Raw genomic sequence first — 24,712 nt, 5'->3', positions numbered from 1 at the left:
ATTATTCAGATTGACCTACCGCCGTAGACTTAGTCACTGGCGCATCAAAATGCATTGTTATCAAGTCGTTTTGCTAGTTTACTAAACTACTAGTATTAAGTTTCTCAGGCCTCGCCACATTCGTTGTGAAACGTTCATGATTGTTTAAAGTTACAGATTTTATTATTTTTGAAAATGCAATAAATGTATTTAAGACAATTTAAGTGAAGTGGAAGTTGCCATGCGTGTGGATGAATTTTCTGATGTTTACCTGTTTCAGGGGATTAAATGCATGAGTTATTTTATAATATCAGAGTAAGGACAAAGTAAATTTACACTACTCAATCTACATGCATATGGGCAGTTCTACTTTTAGGATAAAAAACTTCATAGTACGTGAAAATCGTGAATGTTTTTTCTGATGGAAAAAAAGGAATTAAACAAATAAGCCGCCTCGCCCTCTCCTTCATTCGGTTTGACAAACAACGTGGCCTGAAAAAAATAACATTATTTTTTAGTTTTAAGAACGAATTGTATTCATTTGTTGATTAATTGCACCATGATTGTTATGGTATAATGCAGGACTTGCATGCTTGTAGTCGGCTTATAGCTAATGAAGTCATAAATGTATTGTTTGATTTGCGTTATGCCTCTTATGCTTATTTTGATGTGAATAATATTTAAGTCAATCAAATAAGGCATTTTTGTATAACTTATATAAGGTCATATGATATACATATTTAATTTAAATATTGTTTCATACATATTCTTTTCAATTTTTGTACTAACTTAAATATTATCCATGAACGTGCACGCCATTGTCCTATTAACAACGGTACCATGATTACACACAATTACCCCTGTTGGTAAACGCCAATTTCCCGTTGGACATTATTGAAGTTCCACGGTGATAGCGCGCTTAAGTTCCTCTCTTGGTTAACACAATTCCTGTTGGCGCTCATTAAAGTTCCACGGTTGGTACGCACATAGTACCCCTGTTGGTATACACCGTTCCCCAGTTGGAACACATTGAAGTGCCACAGTTGGAACGCACTAAGTTCCCCTGTTGGTATACACCATTCCCCTGTTGGTACACATTGAAGTTCCACAGTTGGTACGCACTTAGTACCCCTGTTGGTATACACCGTTCCCCAGTTGGCACACATCGCAGTTCCTCATTTGGTACGCACATAATTCCCCGGTGTGCATGTAAAATTTTCTTTGATTTATTACCCTATTTATCATAATTTTTATGTCAAAATCGTATTTTAGGTTCGAAACCTGTCTGTTATTTATCACTTTCAGCTTTCTAGAATATGTGGAAATGGTGGTCCCCGGTTGGTAGGTTAAGAACACATTTCCCCGGTTGGAAGGTTTTACAAGTGTGTGTGTGTGTGTGTGTGTGTGTGTGTGTGTGTGTGTGTGTGTGTGTGTGTGTGTGTGTGTGTGTGTGTGTGTGTGTGTGTGTGTGTGTGTGTGTGTGTGTGTGTGTGTGTGTGTGTGTGTGTGTGTGTGTGTGTGTGTGTGTGTGTGTGTGTGTGTGTGTGTGTGTGTGTGTGTGTGTGTGTGTGTGTGTGTGTGTGTGTGTGTGTGTGTGTGTGTGTGTGTGTGTGTGTGTGTGTGGTGTGTGTGTGTGTGTGTGTGTGTGTGTGTGTGTGTGTGTGTGTGTGTGTGTGTGTGTGTGTGTGTGTGTGTGTGTGTGTGTGTGTGTGTGTGTGTGTGTGTGTGTGTGTGTGTGTGTGTGTGTGTGTGTGTGTGTAACAAAACAAGAATAGATATCAGAATTGTGAACCTGCACCAATTCCCAAATGAAAATACCACATAAATCTTTAACATATTGTTTATACACTTTGTAACAAAATTACACTGCAACTGAATTAAGAAAGTATTTTTAAAATTTTGAAGTAAAAGTGCTAACATAATATATACATTTCATCTTGAATATGTTTCCTTAGATTTTTCCCATGTTTAGCTTGCACTGCAGAAGCATTTTTAAATAGCACAAGGCAATTATCAAAGCATCAGATATCAATAATTTCAAGAAGCTACTGACTGTCTATTTCAATGTTAAACTTAGCAAGACCTCTTAATGAGGCAATTTATAGCAAAGACTCCACTCTCCATATCTAACTGATTTAAATCAGTCAATTTTTGGCACAAAGTAAATCGTGAAAAGGAGGGAAAGTCACTTCTACTTTATGTAATAAATGTGCAAAGTTAATATGTCTCGTGCAAAGTCCCAGAACAAATCCACGACATTAAATATAATTTAATCAATTATACAGTTTTTTTTGTAGGATATTGGTTCTCTGTGGTATTTGGTCATCAACCAATATTGACGTAGAAGGAGTTTACTTCTTGTCACATTCAATAATCTGGTAACAATGGAAACAATTGATAAAAAACAACACTTAATCTAACAAATTACAGTATTGTTAAGTTTTATCTAGGCACAATCAACAATCTGCTGCGCCTCTTTATTAATCCTTAACCATGCCCTTTTTAATATAAAACATAAACCTTTACAATTAAATATGTACTGTGATATTTTAAGCAGAATCACAGCACACATAATGCCTGTTTTGAAATAAAGAGTTCCAATCTGACATTCTGGATTCAACACTATTAGCAGTTTTACATTCTGGATTCAACACTATTAGCAGTTTTATATTCTGGATTCAACACTATTTGCAGTTTTACATTCTGGATTCAACACTATTAGCAGTTTTACATTCTGGATTCAACACTATTAGCAGTTTTAACTATTAGCAGTTTTACATTCTGGATTCAACACTAATAGCAGTTTTACATTCTGTATTAAACACTATTAGCAGTTTTACATTCTGGATTCAACACTATTAGCAGTTTTACATTCTGGATTCAACCCTATTAGCAGTTTTACATTCTGGATTCAACACTATTAGCAGTTTTACATTCTGGATTCAACACTATTAGCAGTTTTACATTCTGGATTCAACACTATTAGCAGTTTTACATTCTGGATTCAACACTATTAGCAGTTTTACATTCTGGATTCAACACTATTAGCAGTTTTACATTCTGGATTCAACACTATAAGCAGCTTTACATTCTGGATTCAACACTATTAGCAGTTTTACATTCTGGATTCAACACTATTAGCAGTTTTACAATCTGGATTCAACACTATTAGCAGCTTTACATTCTGGATTCAACACTATTAGCAGTTTTACATTCTGGATTCAACACTATTAGCAGTTTTACAATCTGGATTCAACACTATTAGCAGCTTTACATTCTGGATTCAACACTATTAGCAGTTTTACAATCTGGATTCAACACTATTAGCAGCTTTACATTCTGGATTCAACACTATTAGCAGTTTTAGATTCTGGATTCAACACTATTAGCAGTTTTACAATCTGGATTCAACACTATTAGCAGCTTTACATTCTGGATTCAACACTATTAGCAGTTTTACAATCTGGATTCAACACTATTAGCAGCTTTACATTCTGGATTCAACACTATTAGCAGTTTTACATTCTGGATTCAACACTATTAGCAGTTTTACATTCTGGATTCAACACTATTAGCAGTTTTACATTCTGGATTCAACACTATAAGCAGTTTTACATTCTGGATTCAACACTATTAGCAGTTTTACATTCTGGATTCAACACTATAAGCAGTTTTACATTCTGGATTCAACACTATTAGCAGTTTTACATTCTGGATTCAACACTATAAGCAGTTTTACATTCTGGATTCAACACTATTAGCAGTTTTACATTCTGGATTCAACACTATTAGCAGTTTTACATTCTGGATTCAACACTATTAGCAGTTTTACATTCTGGATTCAACACTATTAGCAGTTTTACATTCTGGATTCAAAACTAATAGCAGTTTTACATTCTGGATTCAACACTATTAGCAGTTTTACATTCTGGATTAAACACTATTAGCAGTTTTACATTCTGGATTCAACACTATAAGCAGTTTTACATTCTGGATTCAACGCAATTAGCAGTCTTACATTCTGGATTAAACACTATTAGCAGTTTTACATTCTGGATTCAACACTATTAGCAGCTTTACATTCTGGATTCAACACTATTAGCAGCTTTACATTCTGGATTAAACACTATTAGCAGTGTTACATTCTGGATTCAACACTATTAGCAGTTTTACATTCTGGATTCAACACTATTAGCAGTTTTACATTCTGGATTCAACACTATTAGCAGTTTTACATTCTGGATTCAACACTATTAGCAGCTTTACATTCTGGATTCAACACTATTAGCAGTTTTAGATTCTGGATTCAACACTATTAGCAGTTTTACATTCTGGATTCAACACTATTAGCAGTTTTACATCCTGGATTCAACACTATTAGCAGTTTTACATTCTGGATTCAACACTATTAGCAGTTTTACATTTTAAACATTATCACACTTATGCTCGATGACAAATGCTTAATAACTGAAAGGTTTTTCTTATTTCAGAAACAGATATAAATCTGTTAGAACATATTAACAGATATAAATCTGTTAGAACATACATGATAAGCATGGAAACTAATATTACAAAGTCTTCTTGTTAGCTTGTTCTGGTTATTTTGTTTTATTGAGGTATTATAAATTACATAGTAGTATTGGTGAAAGATTATCTTTCATACACGTTTCTATATACAAGCAGTTCAAACACAGATGATATATTGAACAATCTCTGAAACTACATAATCTACTTTGAATTCTTTTTCAAATATTTCTTTAGAGGACTAAATGATGACAGAAAGAAAGAAAGCTAGCATACAATGGTAGGATGATAAAGAAACAAGAGGGCCTCAAAGGCACAAAGTCGCTCACCTGAGCTTCAACTGACCTGTTCTGTGAAGCCCAAGATGTCATACGAACAAAATGTTCTTACCAACTTTCATGACTAGTTAACACCCTGGCAGCCTCCTTTTTCTACAGACCAAAACCCTTTTTATACACATCCAAGATATCATTTAAACAAATATTCTGACAAAGTTTCATGAAGATTCATGAGGCCATATAAGAAAAAATGCCCAGCCCCTTTGTGGCCATATTTTTCAAGCAACTGGATTTATTTTCAAACTTGTCCAAGATATCTTTGGGACGAATCTTCTGACAATGTTTCATGATGATCAGAAAATAATTTTGGATTCTAGAGTGTTAACAAGGTTTTACTATAGCTATATAAGAAAAATGCCACGCCCCCTTGACAGCCATGTTTTTCCACCAACCGGAACCATTTTCAAACTCATCCAAGATATCATTGGGACAAATCGTCTGACCAAGTTACATGATGTTCGGACAATGAATGTGGCCTCTAGAGTGTTAATAAGGTTTTACTCAAGCAATATATAGCCATATTAGGAAAAATGCCCTACCCCCTGGTTGCCATGTTTTTAAAGCAACCCAAACCATTTTCGAACTCATCCAAGATATTATTGGAACAAATCTTCTGACCAAGTTTCATGACCATCAGAAAATATAAGTGGCCTCTTGCGTGTTAACAAGGTTTTACAAAAGCCATATGAGGAAAAATGCCCTGCCCCCTGGCGGCCATGTTTTTCAACCAACCGGCATCATTTTTAAACTCGTCCAAGATATTATTGGGATGAATCTTCTGACCAGGTTTCATGAAGATCGGACAATAAATGTGGCCTCTAGAGTGTAAACAAGATTTAACTATAGCCATAAAAGGAAAAATGCCCCGCCCCTTGGCAGCCATGTTTTTCAAGCAAACGTAACCAATTTCAAACTCATCCAAGATATTATTGAGACCAATCTTCTGACCAAATTTCATGAAGATTGGACAATAAATGTGACTTCTAGAGTGTTAACAGGGCAAATGTTGACGCTGCACGCCAGACAAAAGGCGATCACAAAAGCTCACAATGAGCAGATTGCCCTCAGGGGAGCTAAAAATCAATGTATTTGTAGAAATTGTATGAGGAGTACATAAGCAAACAGCTAAACAAGCGATGTGTTTGTCAGAAACACAATGCCCCCTACTCGCTGCTTTGAAGCCATATATTTTACCTTTGACCTTGAAGGACAACCTTGACCTTTCACCACTCAAAATGTGCAGCTCCATGAGATACACATGCATGCCAAATATCAAGTTGCTATCTTAAATATTGCAAAAGTTTAACCAACAAGTATAACCAAGGTTAAAGTTTGGAGACAGAATGACAGACAGGCCAAAAACAATATACCCCCGATCAATCGATCGGGGGGCATAAACAATATTTGCAGACACAAAAGAGTCAAATAGTCTTTCCATGTCAGGGATCTTGTGAGAAAGCAAACACTTGACAAGTATTTATCAGTTTACTTGCAATAATATCATATATCTGATATTCATTAATGCATAGAGCCAGGGGTCTTGTAAGTGGGCGACTGGGGAAAAGATGACACCTTTCAGCCATTTTAGGAACTTAATCAAGATGATTCGTGTGGAATTATTCATTGAACCTGCCCATAAAATACTTTGTGACAGAAGGACAAAGTGAAAACTTACAAATAAGTATCGTTAATGCCAATATTACTAGACACTACGACAGCAAGGATAGAGAGCTGCAGGAGTTACAAAATGAGATGTGTTAAAGCTACATGTTAGCTTCTTCGGCAAGGTGTTAGCGGCTACTGTCACCCAGGACATATAACACATGGCCTTACTTTAGCTGACACAATAGGGGGCTCTTCCTGCCCCATAAGTTTGACAGGTTCTTTTCTTACTGGCTTCATCTTTACTGGAATTACCTTTTCCTCTTTAATAGGTGCAGGCGATGAGGCCTGAAATGAAACATATACATGATGCAATGAAATGTGGATTCACCAAAATAAAAATATATGGTTTCTCTTTTCAGAAATGACAATTTACATATTTTTTGGTTCAACAATTCATAGCATATTTTCAAAAATTAAATTAATAAACACAACATGTAATTTGCATCAGAAAGGTAAATGAACAAATCACATTAATTGATTTTTAAAATTTAATTAGTATGTTGTATGCATATTTGTGGAAGTCCATGAGATCTACTGAGCTTTTCATCAAATAAGCCAATGGCTACACACCTACAAAGGTGGATAAATAAATGCCCTTTAGGTAAAGACGTTTAAGTAATAACAGGCAAAAAATAAATAAACAAGACTATTGTCAAGCAATATAAGTCTCCTACCAGCTCCACCATTGTCAGAAATTCCAGATTTTTTAAAATATATATTTGTTGCCAAAGCAACCAAATTTTTTTTTATTTAGAAACAAAATGAAATGACGTGCATAATGTCCATATTGCCATCTATCCATGTTCAAGTTTCATTAAAAATATTAAGAACTATAAAAGTAATTGCAGGATCCAGAAAACCACCATTTTCAGCAGTATGTCTAGTCTATTTGTTGGCATAGCATCCAGAATTGTTTACGTCGTAACGAAATGAAATGACGGGCATTATGTCCATATTGCCATCTATCCATGTTTAAGTTTCATGAAAAAATATTAAGAACTTTATAAGTTATCGCAGGATCCAGAAAAACCACCATTTTCAGCAGTATTTCTAGTCTATTTGTTGCCATAGCAACCATAATTTTTGACATAGGATCGAAATGAAATGACGTGCATAATGTCCATATTGCCATCTATCCATGTTCCAAGTTTCATGAAAAAATATTAAGAACTTTTAAAGTTATCGCAGGATCCAGAAAAGTGTGACGGACGGACGGAGACAAAACCATAAGTCCCCTCCGGTGAAACCAGTAGGGGACTAACAAGATATGTGTCCATAAGGCAAAGATGTTCCCTCAATCCACTTTTGTCTCATAACTCTAAATATGAAAAAAATCAATCTTGCTCTGACAGTCTTTTAGACTCACACACCAAAAATAAGATAAATATCTATATGCATATCGCAAAACTGCCAGAAAAGTTTGGATTTAGAGAAAATAGCTAAGTCCAAAGCAGGTATTTTCATCAAAACCAATGGACTGGAACTTCATCTGTAGGTCATGCAGGTAGACTCTCACACCAAAAAAAATCCGTAAAAGTATTATTAAGAAGAAAATGCCTGTGCAAGGCCCATAACTTTGTCAAAAAATCAATGGACCAGAATGAACATCCTACTTGAACTGGAATTCATGAGGGTGGGCTTACCTACCAAAAATCAGGAAAATATCTCAAAGTATTCCAGAAAAAATTACCGAGTATTATCATTTTCAAGAAAATTCGAAATATTGTAAGTTCATTAAAAATTAAAGAATCTCAAACTTGATATGTCAGTCATGCAGACACACCAAAAAAAAATCAAAGTTCTGCAACAAAACATGATTTTGATATTAAACTTGTGTACGTAGATGCACATACCAAAAATCAGGTATATATCTCGATACCTTTAGGAACAAACTCAGGAATCAATATACCAGACGAACTGATAGGTTAGCTGTCTATATTTCTGGCATTTTTTTCCCCCATAATTTCTGACATTAAACAGAAACAAGAGATGTGTTTGTCAGAAACACAATACCACCTATTGTGCCGCTTTGAAATAAAATTTCAATATTTCATTTGGCAGGTTTACAAATTATCTCCCTTTTAAAGCTTATTACTTCAATTGGATTGTATTTTTTGACTTTTGACCTTGAAGGATGACCTTGACCTTTCACCACTCAAAATGTGCAGCTTCATGAGTTATAAATACATGCAAACTATCAAGTTGCAATCTTCAATATTCAAAAAGTTATGAGCAAACTTTAACGAAGATAAAAGTTTTGGTAAAAGCTTTGGAACACACACATACAATTACAGACAGACAGGCCAAAAACAATATACCCCCGATCTTTCGCTCCGGGGGCATAAACATGAATCCAAATACATTCAGCCAGGGGGAGCACAGTCAATTCAAAACATGAACAGTATTGAGAACACGGTCAATCTTGAGCTAAAACTTATGGTTTACACTATTTCATCAAGATAAAGTGCAACACACACTCTAGACCACAGAGGCTTTAAAGCCGCATATTCACATTTGTGCAATCTGATTGCTATACATTTGTGCAATCTAATTGCTATACATTTGTGCAATCTTATTGCTATACATGTTTGCAATCTGATAGCTATGCATTTGTGCAATCTCATTGCTAAATAGTTGTGCAATCTGAATGATTGCTATACATTTGTACAAACTGATTGCTATATATGTGTGCAATCTGATTGCTATACATTTGTGCAATCTGATTGCTATACATTTGTGCAATCTGATTGATATATATGTGTGCAATCTGATTGCTATACATTTGTGCAATCCCATTGCTATAGGTGTGCAATTTGATTGCTATATATGTGTGCAATCTGATTGCTATACATGTGTGCAATCTGATTGCTATAAATGTGTGCAATCTGATTGCTATACATTTGTGCAACCTCAGTCCTATATATCTGTGCAATCCCATTGCTATACATTTGTGCAATCTCATTGCTATACATTCATGCAATCTCATTGCTAATCATGTGTGCAATCTAATTGCTATACATTTGTACAATCTAATTGCTATACATTTGTGCAATCTCATTTCTAATAATTTGTGCAAACTTATTGTTATACATTTGTTCAATCTCATTGCTATACATTTGTGCAATCTCATTGCTATATATATTTGTGCAATCTCATTGCTATACATTTGTGCAATCTCATTGCTATACATTTGTGCAATCGCATTGCTACACATTTTGCAATCTCAATGCTATACATTTTGTGCAATCTCATTGCTACACATTTTGCAATCTCAATGCTATACATTTGTGCAATCTCAATGCTATACATTTGTGCAATCTCATTGCTATACATTTGTGCAATCTCATTGCTATACATTTGTGCAATCTCATTGCTGTACATTTGTTCAATCTCATTGCTATACAATTGTGCAATCGCATTGCTTCACATTTTGCAATCTCAATGCTTTTCATTTGTGCAATCGTATTGCTACACATTTTGAATCTCAATGCTATACATTTTGTGCAATCTCATTGCTATACATTTGTGCACTCTCATTGCTATCACAAAAACTTACCACAGAGTTACCAGTTGGATCAAGCACACATTTCAGCTTTGAGTCCATCAGCTTATCTGGGGACACATCTCGCCACTGAAATCGTGCAATGCAGATGAATCTGACGAAAGTATACCAAGCATGTAGCGAACAACACTTATTATAAAGCAAGCAAAACTTGTGTGTTTTGGTAATTTGATTGTGTTCATTGGAATTCCTTTGTACTATGAATTTAAGAAGAGACAATGATATGTCAACGTCTTAAGACAATTAATTAAGATAAGAACCCAGATACAAATTATTCTATGTTTCACACCAGCACAGAAAAAGAAGACACTCAACAGGCACCACTTGGGCTCTACGAAAAATAACGATATTGTTTCACAATGTGTTTGACTTGCTATAGATGTATAGGTGTTACATAGGTTTTCCTTACCAGCTGGTCCTGGTTGTCAATCTTCCCATCAGGGGCAAACATGGTTTGCACCATGAACTTGTGCTTGTTCTTCTCTGTTGGGTCATAGTCAAACGCCTGCAGCATTACTGAAACAGTGATTTTGTTAACAATTTGTATTATGTGAGTCCCAGGACTATCTAGGCTACAAAAGTACAAGTCCCACAGCTACAAGTATGCATCCTATTAACTGTTATGAATTCCTTAAAACAATCTAATGAAAATAAAGATTGCATAAGTTTTTGTTATATTCCCTGAATAACATTTCTTTTTATAATAACAGTTTTAACATAACACACAATAAGACTAGAATAATCATTGACTGGTAATAATGTCAACTACAACAAGTAACTAGACAATTGACTGACTAGTACAGGTATGACTAGAATTGACTTGATCAACCTATCATCACAAATGAGAAGATTTTTCAGCTCATAACTCCTTCTTTCTCTAGCTTGCTGCCAGTTTTAACTTAAAATCATTGTGGGTTCTGTAATTTTGAGGTAAAATCAAAAGATTGTATGCATCCTGCTCTCTCACGGGATTTGCATTTATGCATTCACAACAAAAAGTTTTCCCATTAAGGTTAAAAAATCAGTGCACATAGTCAATTTTTTTCTATTTTGCGCAAAGTAAGAAAACCTTGTCGTCAAATGCAAGAACACATAAATACAAACTTTGGTCAGAACCATATTATTTTAACCTTAGTGTCAAGCTACTTGAAATCAGATTCATTCATTTCAGACTGAAATGTGGTCCAATCAGGAAATGATTTGTGGAATTGCACTTTTGCTCTATCTTATTCTACATACTAGCGACAGTGACAGACTGCCTTGGTTCGATGATGCCACTGTTTGGTCTGACACAGTACCGTTTTGGGGCAGTGGTCTTCACTTTGAAACATACCCTCTTGTCAGAAGGGTTCCTCAAATGAAGGTCTGCTGTGACCACTTCAGTGAATGGACCTAAGCAAAAAATAATTCAGCAATTATTGGACAGAAAAAAGTTTTTTTTAAAGCCAGCATTGGTCAACTAAATCAAAATACACATCACAATACACATTTTATCATTTGTTCTTGAAGACAAGTTTTTTTAATGAAACCTTGTCGGATAAATGGCCAGAATATCAAGATATACCGGTACTCTTGATTGTCCCAAATTGTGATTTTTAGGATAAAAAATGATATTGGAAAATACAGTTAAGTTGAATGCCTGCAGAGTTTTTCTCATTTGTTTGTGTTTTTATTAACATTACATACACATAAAAGTGCTTCTCGATAAAAATTTTATTTTAATTCTCTCCCATTGGATGAGGTATTGAAAAATTTTACATTTACATTTTTATTTCACAATCAATATATGTAATCCCCATAGAAAGTTTATATATGTATTTGTTAAGACCTCAGACAATTTTAGGCAATTTTTTCATATATATGTACCGGTACGTGGAAACCTACGGTATTGAACTCACAATATTTGAAATCTATGCGACAAAGAAGTATGTATGAAAGTTACTACAAGGTTGTAGTTTGACCAACGAGTTCAAAGATGAGCATGTGATGTACCGATACTCGCTAGTATGAACCTGTAATTAACACAATAAAAAAGCAAACTATGAATTCTTTTTTTGCTCATTTCCGATAGTTGTTGTCTAACACCTTCCATTGTTCGTAAAACTTGCAATATGGTGCATCACACTTTGAAGCGTTTAGTATTTGTCACAGTTATTTTCTGAGAAGGGGTAGTACCATTGCGGTAGATAATTGAACTGTTAATTGGCACTTCCCCTGGTAATTGTCATTATAACGCTTATGCTATCGGGCGAAACCATTTTTTAATACCGGTTTGCAAGGTAATTTACCCAATAACGCAAATGTAATGGTCCGTTGCCCTCAGGCATGCACCTGCCATGTTTTATGATGTTAATCTGGTTGTAAAACCCCATGATCGAAGAGTCATTAGATATCGAAAACAGGACCGAAATTTGGTAAAAAGGCGCTGTAAAATATACTGTCTGATAACTTAGAGACATTAATTATGGACGAAAACTTGTGTGTCCGAAAATTAAAAAGCACGAAAAATAATTATTTTTCCTTAAAAAAGGGGTGTCCGAAAACTAAGTGTCCGAAAACATAGAGTAATTACGGTAAACCAAGTTAAAGAATATTATTCATTCGTGCTCTGTGCTGGGAATTATAGTTCACCCCATACTGTTTGCAGTAATGACCAAGTTAAAGAATATTATTCATTCGTGTTCTGTGCTGGGAATTATAGTTCACCCCATACTGTTTGCAGTAATTAAATTAGTTATTTGTTTCACATGTAATTACATGTACATTCTTATTGAACATGATTAAAGGTTGCATATGCATGCATTATTTGACACGCCTCGTTGTTTTAAAGGAAAAGTCTATGATACATTCTAGTTAATGACCTTGTTATGATTCCAATATCAGAGGGTGGGGATTTTTTGTTCATGGTTCTTTGTCAATTTTTTTCTCATTAAACATAAGTTTATACATTTATTTGAATATATTGAGCTCCTAACAAAAATTCTATCCAGGGTACGTTACTTCCACCTGTGCTTCCAAATGCCTCTTCCAAATGCCTCTTCGGTTACGCCGGTGGCCGATAAGAGGTTTGAACCTCAACCAGCAGACATGAGGGGTCGTTAAGAGTTATTTTTTAGCGGGCGAAGACGACTTGTTTCAATCATATGTTCTACACACCTGATCATGCCCATTCGCCGCGGTGACTGTCAGTGGCGAGTTGCCCATGTCGTCTGTACTGTCCACAGGCAGACCTTCGTCCAACATCGCCTCGGCCGACCGCACATCTCCCTGCTCGCACGCGCTCATGAGCTGTCTCAGGGGATCCATGGCGGCGTTTAAAACTACGTAACGCTCGACGTGACCATTTCCTGGTAATTATTTACGAAAAAAATCACTCCACGACCAAATACGAAGTCGTTTCCCATGTCGCATTCTTTGTTTTGGAATCTATGACTCCATTTTGACAGATGTGACGTCACGGGTTTTGGGTTAACTTGCACAATACGGGGTATCTTTGTCAGCACAATGGGTTAAAATACAATAGACATATTACAATACAATAAACTGGGATGTTAAATTATATTCTATCATGACTGTCGAATAAATGTAATAGGTTTCAAGAGGATACTTATATATACAAAGTGGCATCATTACTAAATGGTAGCAAGCTAGATATGTCATGGCAATTATTTTTTATTTCAATATAAAACAAAATATGTTCATATGATTTATTCATTTCGATTTTTTAAATAAAGCTGTTGCTTTAGTCTGATCATAAAACCATACCTATTATGTGCACAGTCAATAAACAATATATACTATGAACAATTGAAATAATCTCATCAATATTGGAACTGAACTAACCCGTTTACGTGATTTGTCTGTGTCTATAGCAATGCATACACTTCAATATTATACAGACAGGTATGCGGATAAAAGAAACAACCCAGTGTATTTCAACTGGATCGCCAGTTCATATTGCTTCAAAAGAGCACTTACACATTGCAAAGCAACATGTACAGATTCTTATGTCCATAGCTATTACTGCTCTGGTACTGTACAGATTCGTATGCACATAGTTATTACTGCTCCGGTACTGTACATATTCTTGTGCGCATAGCTATTACTGCTCTGTAACTGTTCTTATTCTTATGCACATAGTTATTACTTCTCTGGTACTTTACAGATTCTTTTGCAGATAGTAAATACTGCTCTGGTACTGTACAGATTTGTATGCCATACTTATTACTGTTCTGTTACTGTAAACATTTGTATGCATATAGTTATTACTGCTCTTATACTGTACATATTTAATGCCATAGTTATTACTGCTCTGGTACTGTACGGATTCATATGCACATAGTTTTAACTGCTCTGGTACTGTACAGATTCTAATGCACATAGTTATTACTGCTCTGGTACTGTACAGATTTGTATGCCATATTTATTACTGTTCTGTTACTGTACAGTCTTATGCACATAGTTATGACTGCTCTGGTACTGTACAGATTCGTATGCACATAGGTATTACTGCTCTGGCACTGTACACAGTCTTATGCACATAGTTATTACTGCTCTGGTACTGTACACAGTCTTATGCACATAGTTATTACTGCTCTGGTACTTTACAGATTATTATGCACAAAGTAATTACTGCTAGATTACTGTGCATATTCATATGCACATAGTTATTACTGCTATGGTACTGTACAGATTCTTATGCACATAGTTATTACTGCTATGGTACTGTACAGATTCTTATGCACATAGTTATTACTGCTCTGAAACTGTACTGATTCGTATGCACATAGTTATTACTGCTCTGAAACTGTACTGATTCGTATGCACATAATTATTACTGCTCTGAAACTGTACAGATTCTTATGCACTCTTCTAGTCTTATGTGTAAGAAATTGTTGACAATCAAAAATTATAGTAGAAATACCATTAAAGATGTTACATTTGTATTTCAATTCTCTGGGTCCTGGAATAAACATGTGTTAACTCAGCATTTTTAATACGAAATTCACCATTTAATGCTTCAGGATATGAACATAAATAACACAACACTTAAGTATGAATAAACAGTAATAGTTTATTGAAATCTAGTTTGGGAAAATGTTTCATTTCACAATAAAAACAACAATTATGTGAAAGCTACAAAACAAAGATATTTAAACGTAAACAGCTGAATTTCAATATGAACAAAATGATGCTTTAATTTTAAAGAAAATCAATGGACACAAGAACTGTTAATACAATTAGACTACCAATGTGTATAAAACACTATTCATATCACAACTGTGAAAACAAAAATCTGCTTTGGAAAAGAAAGTTGTAAAGCTAGAACTAAACATTTAGGGAATCTGTGTTATGACCATGATTACTTGATTAAGCATTGACTTTCAACATTCATGAATCTGATGGAAGGAATATGCCTTTCATTCATCTATAAACACATGATGTTTGGTACTGTGTTATTACTAATAAAGTAAGAACAGTGATAAAATAAAAATATTTTCCAGTTAATCACTGCATAATGTTTGAACTATTTTAACAAAGGTTTCTGCAAATCTAATACAACCACGTACACCTTAACATAAATGCCTGCATACTCTCAAGACAAAAACAAGCATAACCAATAGTATCAGCATATTTTAGAGAAACAACAAGTGAACACAAATATTTTTCAATTATACTAAACTATTCTTTCTTTAAAAAAATAACACAAGAACATAACATAATAAGCTGCACACAAACAAAAGTTGAAAAGAACTATCAGACAAGTTAATAAAATGCTTGGATAAAAAAGCATAATTCAGGGAGAGAAGTGGATGTTTTTTTATACATTAATACTTGTTCTTGAATATCATGGGTTTACAATTAAAACTAAATATAACACGCCTTTCCAAATACAAGCTGATTTCCCTTGAATATTCAGTCATTACCCATAGTTCATAATCAACTTGCAGTGACTCTTTTTCCGAATTGTTCATTTAAATAATGTTGCTATTAATTGCAAGGAACATGTTGAATGTGTCTTTCAACAACAACAATTGTGATAAAATTATTAAAAATAATTTAGTTGCTATTTGATACTTAATGAATGAACTAACAACATCAATTTCCAACCTTATACAGTTGTACGAGTGAGTTAACAGAGATGAGAAAAGATTAGAGTAAGTGACTTTGCAAGCCTAGTACCATGCATTTATTAGTCTGTGTCACATGTTTTTTTAAACAGATTATTGATATACTGTAGCTCAGAATCATGAATATTTCAAAGTCATAATGTCGGGGTTAAATAAAACACTAAAATAATATTTCTTTTACAAATTCTTTGTAACGAGATAACCTCCTCAAAATCATACATATGGATGCTTGCTCTAGTATTTATCAATAAATATTTGGTATGTCAGTATGCTTCAAAATTAACAACAAGTCACCGAAAAAATACAGGGAACATCACTTGTTATTACACATAGGAAGTTACCTAGTGTTGGGAAACACCTATTGTGACCCATACTAAGCACTCAATAAGTCAACAAAACTCTCATCAAGTGAAAACACAAATAATACATTAATCAAGCATACCATCCATTATTAACACCTATACAACATTTCTTTCATTTTTAGTCCGTTTATAAATGCAATTACATGCACTGCTAAAATCTTATGTGAAAAGATAAATAAACAACACAGTGTCCATTAGGCACAAATACCCACACATCCCACCTTTGTCCCAAAACCTTATTGATGTCATTAACAAGTTATTTATGGATTTTTTAAATATTAATCCCTGGAGTGTGACCTTGATCATTGAGGCCAAGAGTCAGATGATACATGCGAGGATAAGTCTCCTATTGACAGTCATTTGTGGCAAGTTATTTTGACTGACAGAATTACAGCCAGGAGAAGCATTTTTACGGCTTAATTTAACCTTTGACCTCTAAATGTGATCTTGACCTCTGAGGAGGGTAGACATGTATAACTACTTTTTAGACACACAAAAAACCTCATTATGATGGTTATTAGTATTGAGTTATTTCAAAATAGCTTGACAAATGCCAAAATTACAGTCCAAACAAGCTGTTTTACAACATTAGACCTTGACATTTAAGGAAGTGGATACATGCGTTACATGGATCAGATTGTCTTATGATGGACTGCATTTGTGCCGAATTGTTTAAAATTCCTTCAGTATACAGCAAAGTAATGGCTGAGACAGGAATTTACCAGCTGTATAACAGCCAAGTCTGACCTCTACATGCAACCATGTCCTTTGATTAAGGGAGATATTACACACTACATGCAGTTTTATATTGCCATGATTGACATTCATAAAGAGAGACAGTCGGACAGTGCAACTGCTATATGATGCCTTCTTATGGTGGCATATATCACCTGTTTTTATGTGAAAATAAATGTCAAAACCCATATCTGTATGTCATGTAAACACAGTTAAATTTTAGGGGAACCACAATGACAATAAAATGTAAATTGTAAAAGAGGAAAGAAACTTGAATAGATAAGTAATTATATTCCATTTTTCAGTTTGTTATATTTCAAGATGGTGACATGTCGGCTAAGTATGACTCGTAGTTTTTGACAACAACAAAGAGTTAACCCGACAGTCAAAACAATATTTTTTAAGTTCACGAGCATGTCTTTTACCAGACAGTTATTTGTTAACATCCTGAATACATAAGATTAATCTCACAGTAAAACATACGACATATGGAATTTTATGATTAATATACAACATGAACATCATCAATCAAACAGTACAAAAATCTGTATGGGGTGTATGCAATGAATGCACATGTGTGCCATATACTAGTATACCACATACCTGCAAACATGTGTGCGTATCCTATACACAGTTATATACATACATGAATAGTATAAATATTAAAAGCAAATTATGCATAACAACTATGACAACATCTTCCCCTTCACATATTGTTACATAGGTGTACACAAAACGCAATGAACAAGTTTATGAACATCAATCAACACCTACGAATCCAGCTAGAATAATCGGATATATCAAAATGTGTTGTACACAAAGATGACTCATCTTGGTAAAACACATGATTTGTTTTCACCATTTAATGGAGTAAAATAAATAATTACTTTTGTTCATAAACACATTAAACCAATAAAAGATATGTCTAAAAGAAAAGACAACAGTTACAGGAAATGGAAATATCCAAACTACAAACTTGTTCCATAGACAAATCTTATGTTTTAACAAGGAAAAGTAAAATGTTGAAATAAAAGTAGTTTTGTATCAGTCATTCCTTTATAATTAACTAAAGAAACAAGAGGCCCTGAAAGGCCCAAAGTCGCTCACCTGAGATTCAAAGAAACTGACCTGTTCTGTGCAGCCCAAGATGTCATTAGAACAAAATGTTCTTACCAACTTTCATGACTAGTGAACACTCTGGCAGCCACTTTTTTCAACAGACCAGAACCATTTTCATACACATCCAAGATATCATTTAAACAAATATACTGACAAAGTTTCATGACGATTCATAAGTCCATATAAGGAACAAGAGGGCCTGAAAGGCCCAAAATTGCTCACCTGAGATAACAAGATATTATTGGGACAAATCTTCTGACCAAGTTTCACGAAGATCGGAAAATAAATGTGGCTTCTAGAGTGTTAACAAGGTTTTACTATAGCCATATAAGGAAAAATGCCCCGCCCCCTGGCAGCCATGTTTTTCAACCAACCAGCATCATTTTTGAACTCATCCAAGATATTATCGGGATGAATCTTCTGACCAAATTTCATGAAGATTGGACAATAAATGTGGCCTCTAGAGTGTGAACAAGATTTTACTATAGCCATATTAGGAAAAATGCCCCGCCCCTTGGCAGCCATGTTTTTCAAGCAAACGTAACCATTTTCGAACTCATCCAAGATATCATTGAAACCAATCTTCTGACCAAATTTCATGATGATCGGAAAATAAATGTGACCTATAGAGTGTAAACAAGATTTTACTATAGCCATATTATACATGTAGCCATTTAAGTAAAAATGCCCCGCCCCTTGGCAGCCATGTTTTTCAAGCAAAGGTTACCATTTTTGAACTCATCAAAGATATCAGTGGGACAAATCTTCTGAGCAAGTTTCATGAAGATCGGAAAATAAATGTGGCCTCTAGAGTGTTAACAAGGTTTTACTATAGCTATATAAGGAAAAATGCCCCGCCCCCTGGCAGCCATGTTTTTCAACCAACCGGCATCATTTTTAAACTCGCCCCAGATATTATTGGGATGAATCTTCTGACCAAGTTTCATGAAGATCAGACAATAAATGTGGCCTCTAGAGTGTTAACAAGATTTTACAATAGCCATATAAGGACAAATGCCCTGCCCCTTTGCAGCCATGTTTTTCAAGCAAACGTAACCATTTTCGAACTCATCCAATATATAATTAAAACCAATCTTCTGACCAAATTTCATGAAGATTGGACAAAAAATGTGGCATAGAGAGTGAACAAGGCAAATGTTGACGTCGCACAACGGACAACGCACGACGGACAAAAGACGATTACAAAAGCTCACCATGAGCACGTTGTGCTCAGGTGAGCTAAAAATGCCCTGCCCACTAGTGGCCATGTTTTTCAAGCAACTGGAACCATTTTCGAACTTGTCCAAAATATCAGTGGGACAAATGTTTTTACCAAGTTTCATGATGATCGTACAATAAATACGGCTTTTAGAGTGTTAACAAGGTTTAACTATAGCTATATAAGGAAAAATGCCACACCCTCTTGGTGGTCATGTTTTTCCACCAACCGCAACCATTTTCGAACTCATCCAAGATATCATTGAGACAAATTATCTGACCAAGTTTCATGATGATCGGACAATAAATGTTGCCTCTAGAGTGTTAACAAGGTTTTACAAAAGCATGATATATAGCTATACAGTAGACTCTGCCAATACAGGACTCTCTGAATACCGTAACTCTCCCAATTCCGAATGGTCGGGCCAGTCCCGTATTTTCTACTATTTCTTTGATAAAAAATGTTGTATAAACCGAACTCTCTCAAAACCGGAAACTGAACGGATATCTCCGTGAATTAGGTCATTTTCAACGTAAAATACATTGAGTACACCGGACGGTCCAAATTCTCAAGATGCCCGAGGCGTGAAAATTACAATACCTAGTCAGCACAGCGCGTGCGGTGTCACACATATTGCTCGCGCAATCATCGATAATCGGATTAAACATACCATAAAGGTGTCAAGTCGTTACTGCGCTAAAGAAGTCCGATTAAATAATGTAAAACAAACTGTGAATGTCTATTATAGACGTGCGGTAACACCAAAAAGTGATTGCCTCGATCGTTTTATAAAGCTTATGATAAACAATTTAATTACAAAATTAATGCATTCCGTTGTGACAATCACTTTCTTGTGATCTTCTCGGGTAGTTTAAAAGATCTTATAGCCATGTTTTTAACGCTAAAATGGATGTTTGTTTGTTTGTTAGATAAAACTGTGAGAAATATGACCGTTAAATATCCATCTATCTGTCTGCAAATTCATTCATTGCCTTTTCTTAATTTCAAACGCATCTTCAGCATAAATAGTCTCAAATCTACAAGTCTTCTCAAACCGTTATTCGTCAAAATTGTCTTTGAGGTTAAATTAATTCAGAGCTATTTATAGCGAACTCGAACACGACTCCTCGCCTATATGACAAATGTCACGTATGTACATGTATAAAGCACCACACTCACATTGGGATTAATCAAAACAAGTCGGTATGGAATGTTTTTTGCTATTAATCGAATAAAAACACATTTTTTGAAGAATGCTTAAAACATTAACCTTACAGTTGTACAGTTATCACATGGTACATGAAAATGTATATGGTTTGTTTTATTCTTATATGATTTTGTACACAATGCATACAATGTATATTTCGGCAATATGCATACTCTTAGTAAACCGGAACTCTCTGAAAACCAGACGATCACGCCGGTCCCCAGACCGTCCGGTTTACAGAGAGTCTACTGTATTAGGAAAAATGCCCCGCCCCTTGGCGTCCATGTTTTTTAAGCAACCAAAACCATTTTCGAACTCATTCAAGATATCATTAAGACAAATCTTGTAACCAAATTTCATCAAGATTGGACAATAAATGTGGCCTCTAGAGTGTTAACAAGGTTTTACTATAGCCATATAAGGAAAAATGCCCCGCCCCCTGGCGGCCATGTTTTTTCAACCAACCGCCATCATTTTTTAACTCGTCCCAAATATTATTGGGATGAATCTTCTGACCAAGTTTCATAAAGATCGGACAATAAATGTGGCCTCTAGAGTGTTAACAAGATTTTACTATAGCCATATATAGCCATATAAGGAAAAATGCCCTGCCCCTTGGCAGCCATGTTTTTCAAGCAAACGTAACCATTTTCGACCTCATCCAAGATATCATTGAGACAAATCTTCTGACCAAATTTCATGAAGATTGGACAATAAATGTGGCCTCTAGAGTGTTAACAAGGTTTTACTAAAGCCATATAAGGAAACTGCCCCGCCTCCTGGCAGCCACGCTTTTTCACCGATCTGGACCATTTTCAAACTCTTCCGAGATATCAACAAAACCAATGTTTTGACCAAGTTTCATGATGATTGGGCAAATATTGTGACTTCTAGAGTCTTCACAAGGTTTCTCTATAGCCATATAAGGAATACTGCCCCGCCCCCTAGCGGCCATGTTTTTTCACCGATCTGGACCATTTTCGAACTTGGCCGAGATATCAATAAAACCAATCTTTTGACCAAGTTTCATGATGATTGGGCAAACATTTTGACTTTTAGAGTGTTCACAAGGTTTCTCTATAGCCATATAAGGAATACTGCCCCGCCCCCCTGGCGACCATGTTTTTCAACGGACCGGAACCATTTTTGAACTCAATCAACATATCATTTAGACAACCACTTTGACAAAGTTACATGAAGATTGGATATAAAATTTGACTTCTACAGTGTTCACAAGGTTTTTCTATTTTTGACCTAGTGACCTAGTTTTTGACCCAGCATGACTCAGTTTCGAACTCAGTCGAGGTACCAATGGGACAAATGTTCTGACCAAATTTCATGAAGATCAGACAATAAATGTGGCCTCTAGAGTGTTCCCAAGGCAAAATGTTGACGACGGACGACACACGACAGACAAAAAGCCATCACAAAAGCTCACCATGAGCACGTTGTGCTCAAGTGAGCTAAAAATAAATTGTTAAGAAATAACAATGTGTAATTGCTGTCAAAACAAGATGTGTTTGTGAAACACTATGTCCCCATATATTTGACCTTTGACCTTGAGGGATGACCTTTACCTTTCACCACTCAAAATGTGCAGCTCCATGAGATACACATGCATGCCAAATACATGTATCAAGTTGCTATCTTCAATATTGCAAAAGTTATGGCAAATGTTAAAGTTTGACGCAAACAAACAAACACACAAAGCAACAAACCAACAGACAGGGCAAAAACAATATGTCCCCCACTATAGTGGTGGGGGACATAAAAATGTGGAAATTTGTGACATGATAATGAATTTGCAACCTAAACAAACTTTTTCAGGTACAGTTTTCATGTTGGACAGTTAATTTACAAACTTTATCGATGTGAGACAACTCAGGGCTAACCTTTCCACACCCCTTAGAATTTTGTTGATTAAGTGGACGTATTGTAATAACTCTTTCCATGTTTTTCACTCTTTAAATGTATTTTGTAATTGTTTTATGAAAATTATCATCCCAGGCTTGTTTGACGGACATATGTCCCCTATTGAACATAAATATTTACATTCTATTTAAATTTGTACACCTAATAACAAAGACGAAACTTTTAAAACAGTAAGCAAGCTTGCACACTTATGTACGCAGCTTTCAATGGCCCCAATTTATTATGTATTTTGATGCTCAGCTTTAATATGAACAAATTTATAAAGAACACCAATTAATAAAGAAAGCTGCAAGTTTTTCGTTTACAAAATATTCATAATTATAAGCTTGAGGTGATTTCTAGTGCAGTATTACAAGTATACATCTGACCAACTACCAATAAATAAAGAAAGCAGCCACATATTATATTCTTATAGATTAGCTTGGAGTGCATTTTATTAGTATATGTACATTTCTGTGTATGAAATAAGCTATCAACAATTGCACTATGGGCATCACCCTAAAAGAACAAGTTTTGTAAAATCCATAAATAGATAGAACAGTAAACTCTTAAACTGCAGAAGCTCTTTTTTGTTTAAACAACAATCGCATCAGTTTGTAAAGTTCACATACAGGCGTACCAGCTTGAACATTCAAGCAACTACAGAATCACCTTGCCAATTAGGACACCAATAATTAGACAAATGATCAGGTAAAGGTAAGGTGGAAGACCGCTGCTGGTGGATTCTACATTGCCAGGCATAGTCGTTGGGGTTTGGGACACTGTATCCGATATGGCTACCTTCCGTAAACGAACCTCATTTTCCTGAAAAGAAACCATCCTATGCTCCAAACTTATGTTCAAAGTCAGCATGATTGAAACAAACTATGAATGTGGTTTTTTGTTAAAATAATTAGTACCAAAACCCCACATATTTCTAAAGCTTAATTTAGTTTCATAGAATTCTTAAGCAGAAACCATAATATTAATTGTTTACCTTTTATTACAGAAAGCATCACCACATTTACTTCTTAAATATTAATTTCATTTCAATAGCTTAACTTTTTGAAACCATTACAGTGACCATAATCATCATTAACACCCAACGTTTACTAAATAACAAGCATAGTTTTGATAATAACTAGTATATATGTATCAAGTTTGTTTAACAATGCCTCAATTTGTTATCTAATTATTCAATTAATTGAGCAAAGACCATATCTCTAAATTAAGTTTTGGCAAACCAACCTGAACAATCTACTCCAGTCACACATTGATAAAAAGGCGCCCGCACAATCAACCTATCTTATGACTCTTACTCTGGCAAAGAATTTTATTAAAAGAGCCTCTTTCCAGTAAAAATGGGCTTAATGCATGTGTATTGGGCAGGAATCATATTTTCCCGCAACATCAATCGGTCTGGATATAAATGGGGAAAAAGTATCAGAAAATTTATATCCGAAATCATGACAAATTACGTTAAAATATATACCATTGATTTTGCCATTTACGAAGGTGGTATAATAATGTACAAGTAAAATTCCCTTAGGCATTTAAAAAAAAACAACCCGAACATACGAGTTTTCTCAACTGGTTTTATCATTTGCTATTTCATTGTTGTTTCGTGTGCTGTTTTATCCGGGGTTTTATCAGACTTTTTTCATCGTTGTCAATATTATTAATCTGTGTAAGTCTGATGTTTTAAATCGTTGTTGACTTGATAATAGCTTACAAACATGCACTGAACCAAACAAATGTCTGTGCATAGGTTGGCTACTGACAATAGCAAAACCAAATAATTAAAAAAATAATGTGTGTATGTTATAGTTTGTTGTCGAATAACCCACGGCCGATATTTTAGATGTGTAGGGATTAAATCACGAGTGCAAAGCACGAGTGATTTGAAACCTTTCATCTAAACTTCCGGTTGTGGGTTATTCAACAACAAACTATAAAGTAG

General features: G+C 35.0%; 2 protein-coding genes across 17 annotated transcripts in view; one reads left to right on the top strand and one right to left on the bottom strand.

Moving 5' to 3' along the window:
- LOC127845741 (DNA repair-scaffolding protein-like) overlaps positions 1–24,712 on the top strand; it is a 590,230-nt gene that overhangs the window by 534,655 nt on the left and 30,863 nt on the right. The gene's annotated exons all lie outside the window — the stretch shown is intronic.
- LOC127845750 (vesicle-associated membrane protein/synaptobrevin-binding protein-like) overlaps positions 1–24,712 on the bottom strand; it is a 257,512-nt gene that overhangs the window by 213,933 nt on the left and 18,867 nt on the right. For 2 of the 5 annotated variants that reach the window (XR_008033370.1, XR_008033372.1), the window contains exon 7: positions 17,817–23,577. The exons of 2 other annotated variants lie outside the window; for them this stretch is intronic. The gene's annotated coding sequence lies outside the window, so the exon portion shown is untranslated. The remainder of the gene's footprint in view (positions 1–17,816; positions 23,578–24,712) is intronic. One more of the 5 variants, XR_008033371.1, reaches the window with a different exon arrangement.

This window comes from Dreissena polymorpha, chromosome 9 (genome assembly GCF_020536995.1).
Source record: "Dreissena polymorpha isolate Duluth1 chromosome 9, UMN_Dpol_1.0, whole genome shotgun sequence".
NCBI classification, from domain to species: domain Eukaryota; kingdom Metazoa; phylum Mollusca; class Bivalvia; order Myida; family Dreissenidae; genus Dreissena; species Dreissena polymorpha.
Note: the sequence above shows the minus strand (reverse complement) of the source record. Positions and strands in the feature narration are given on the sequence as shown.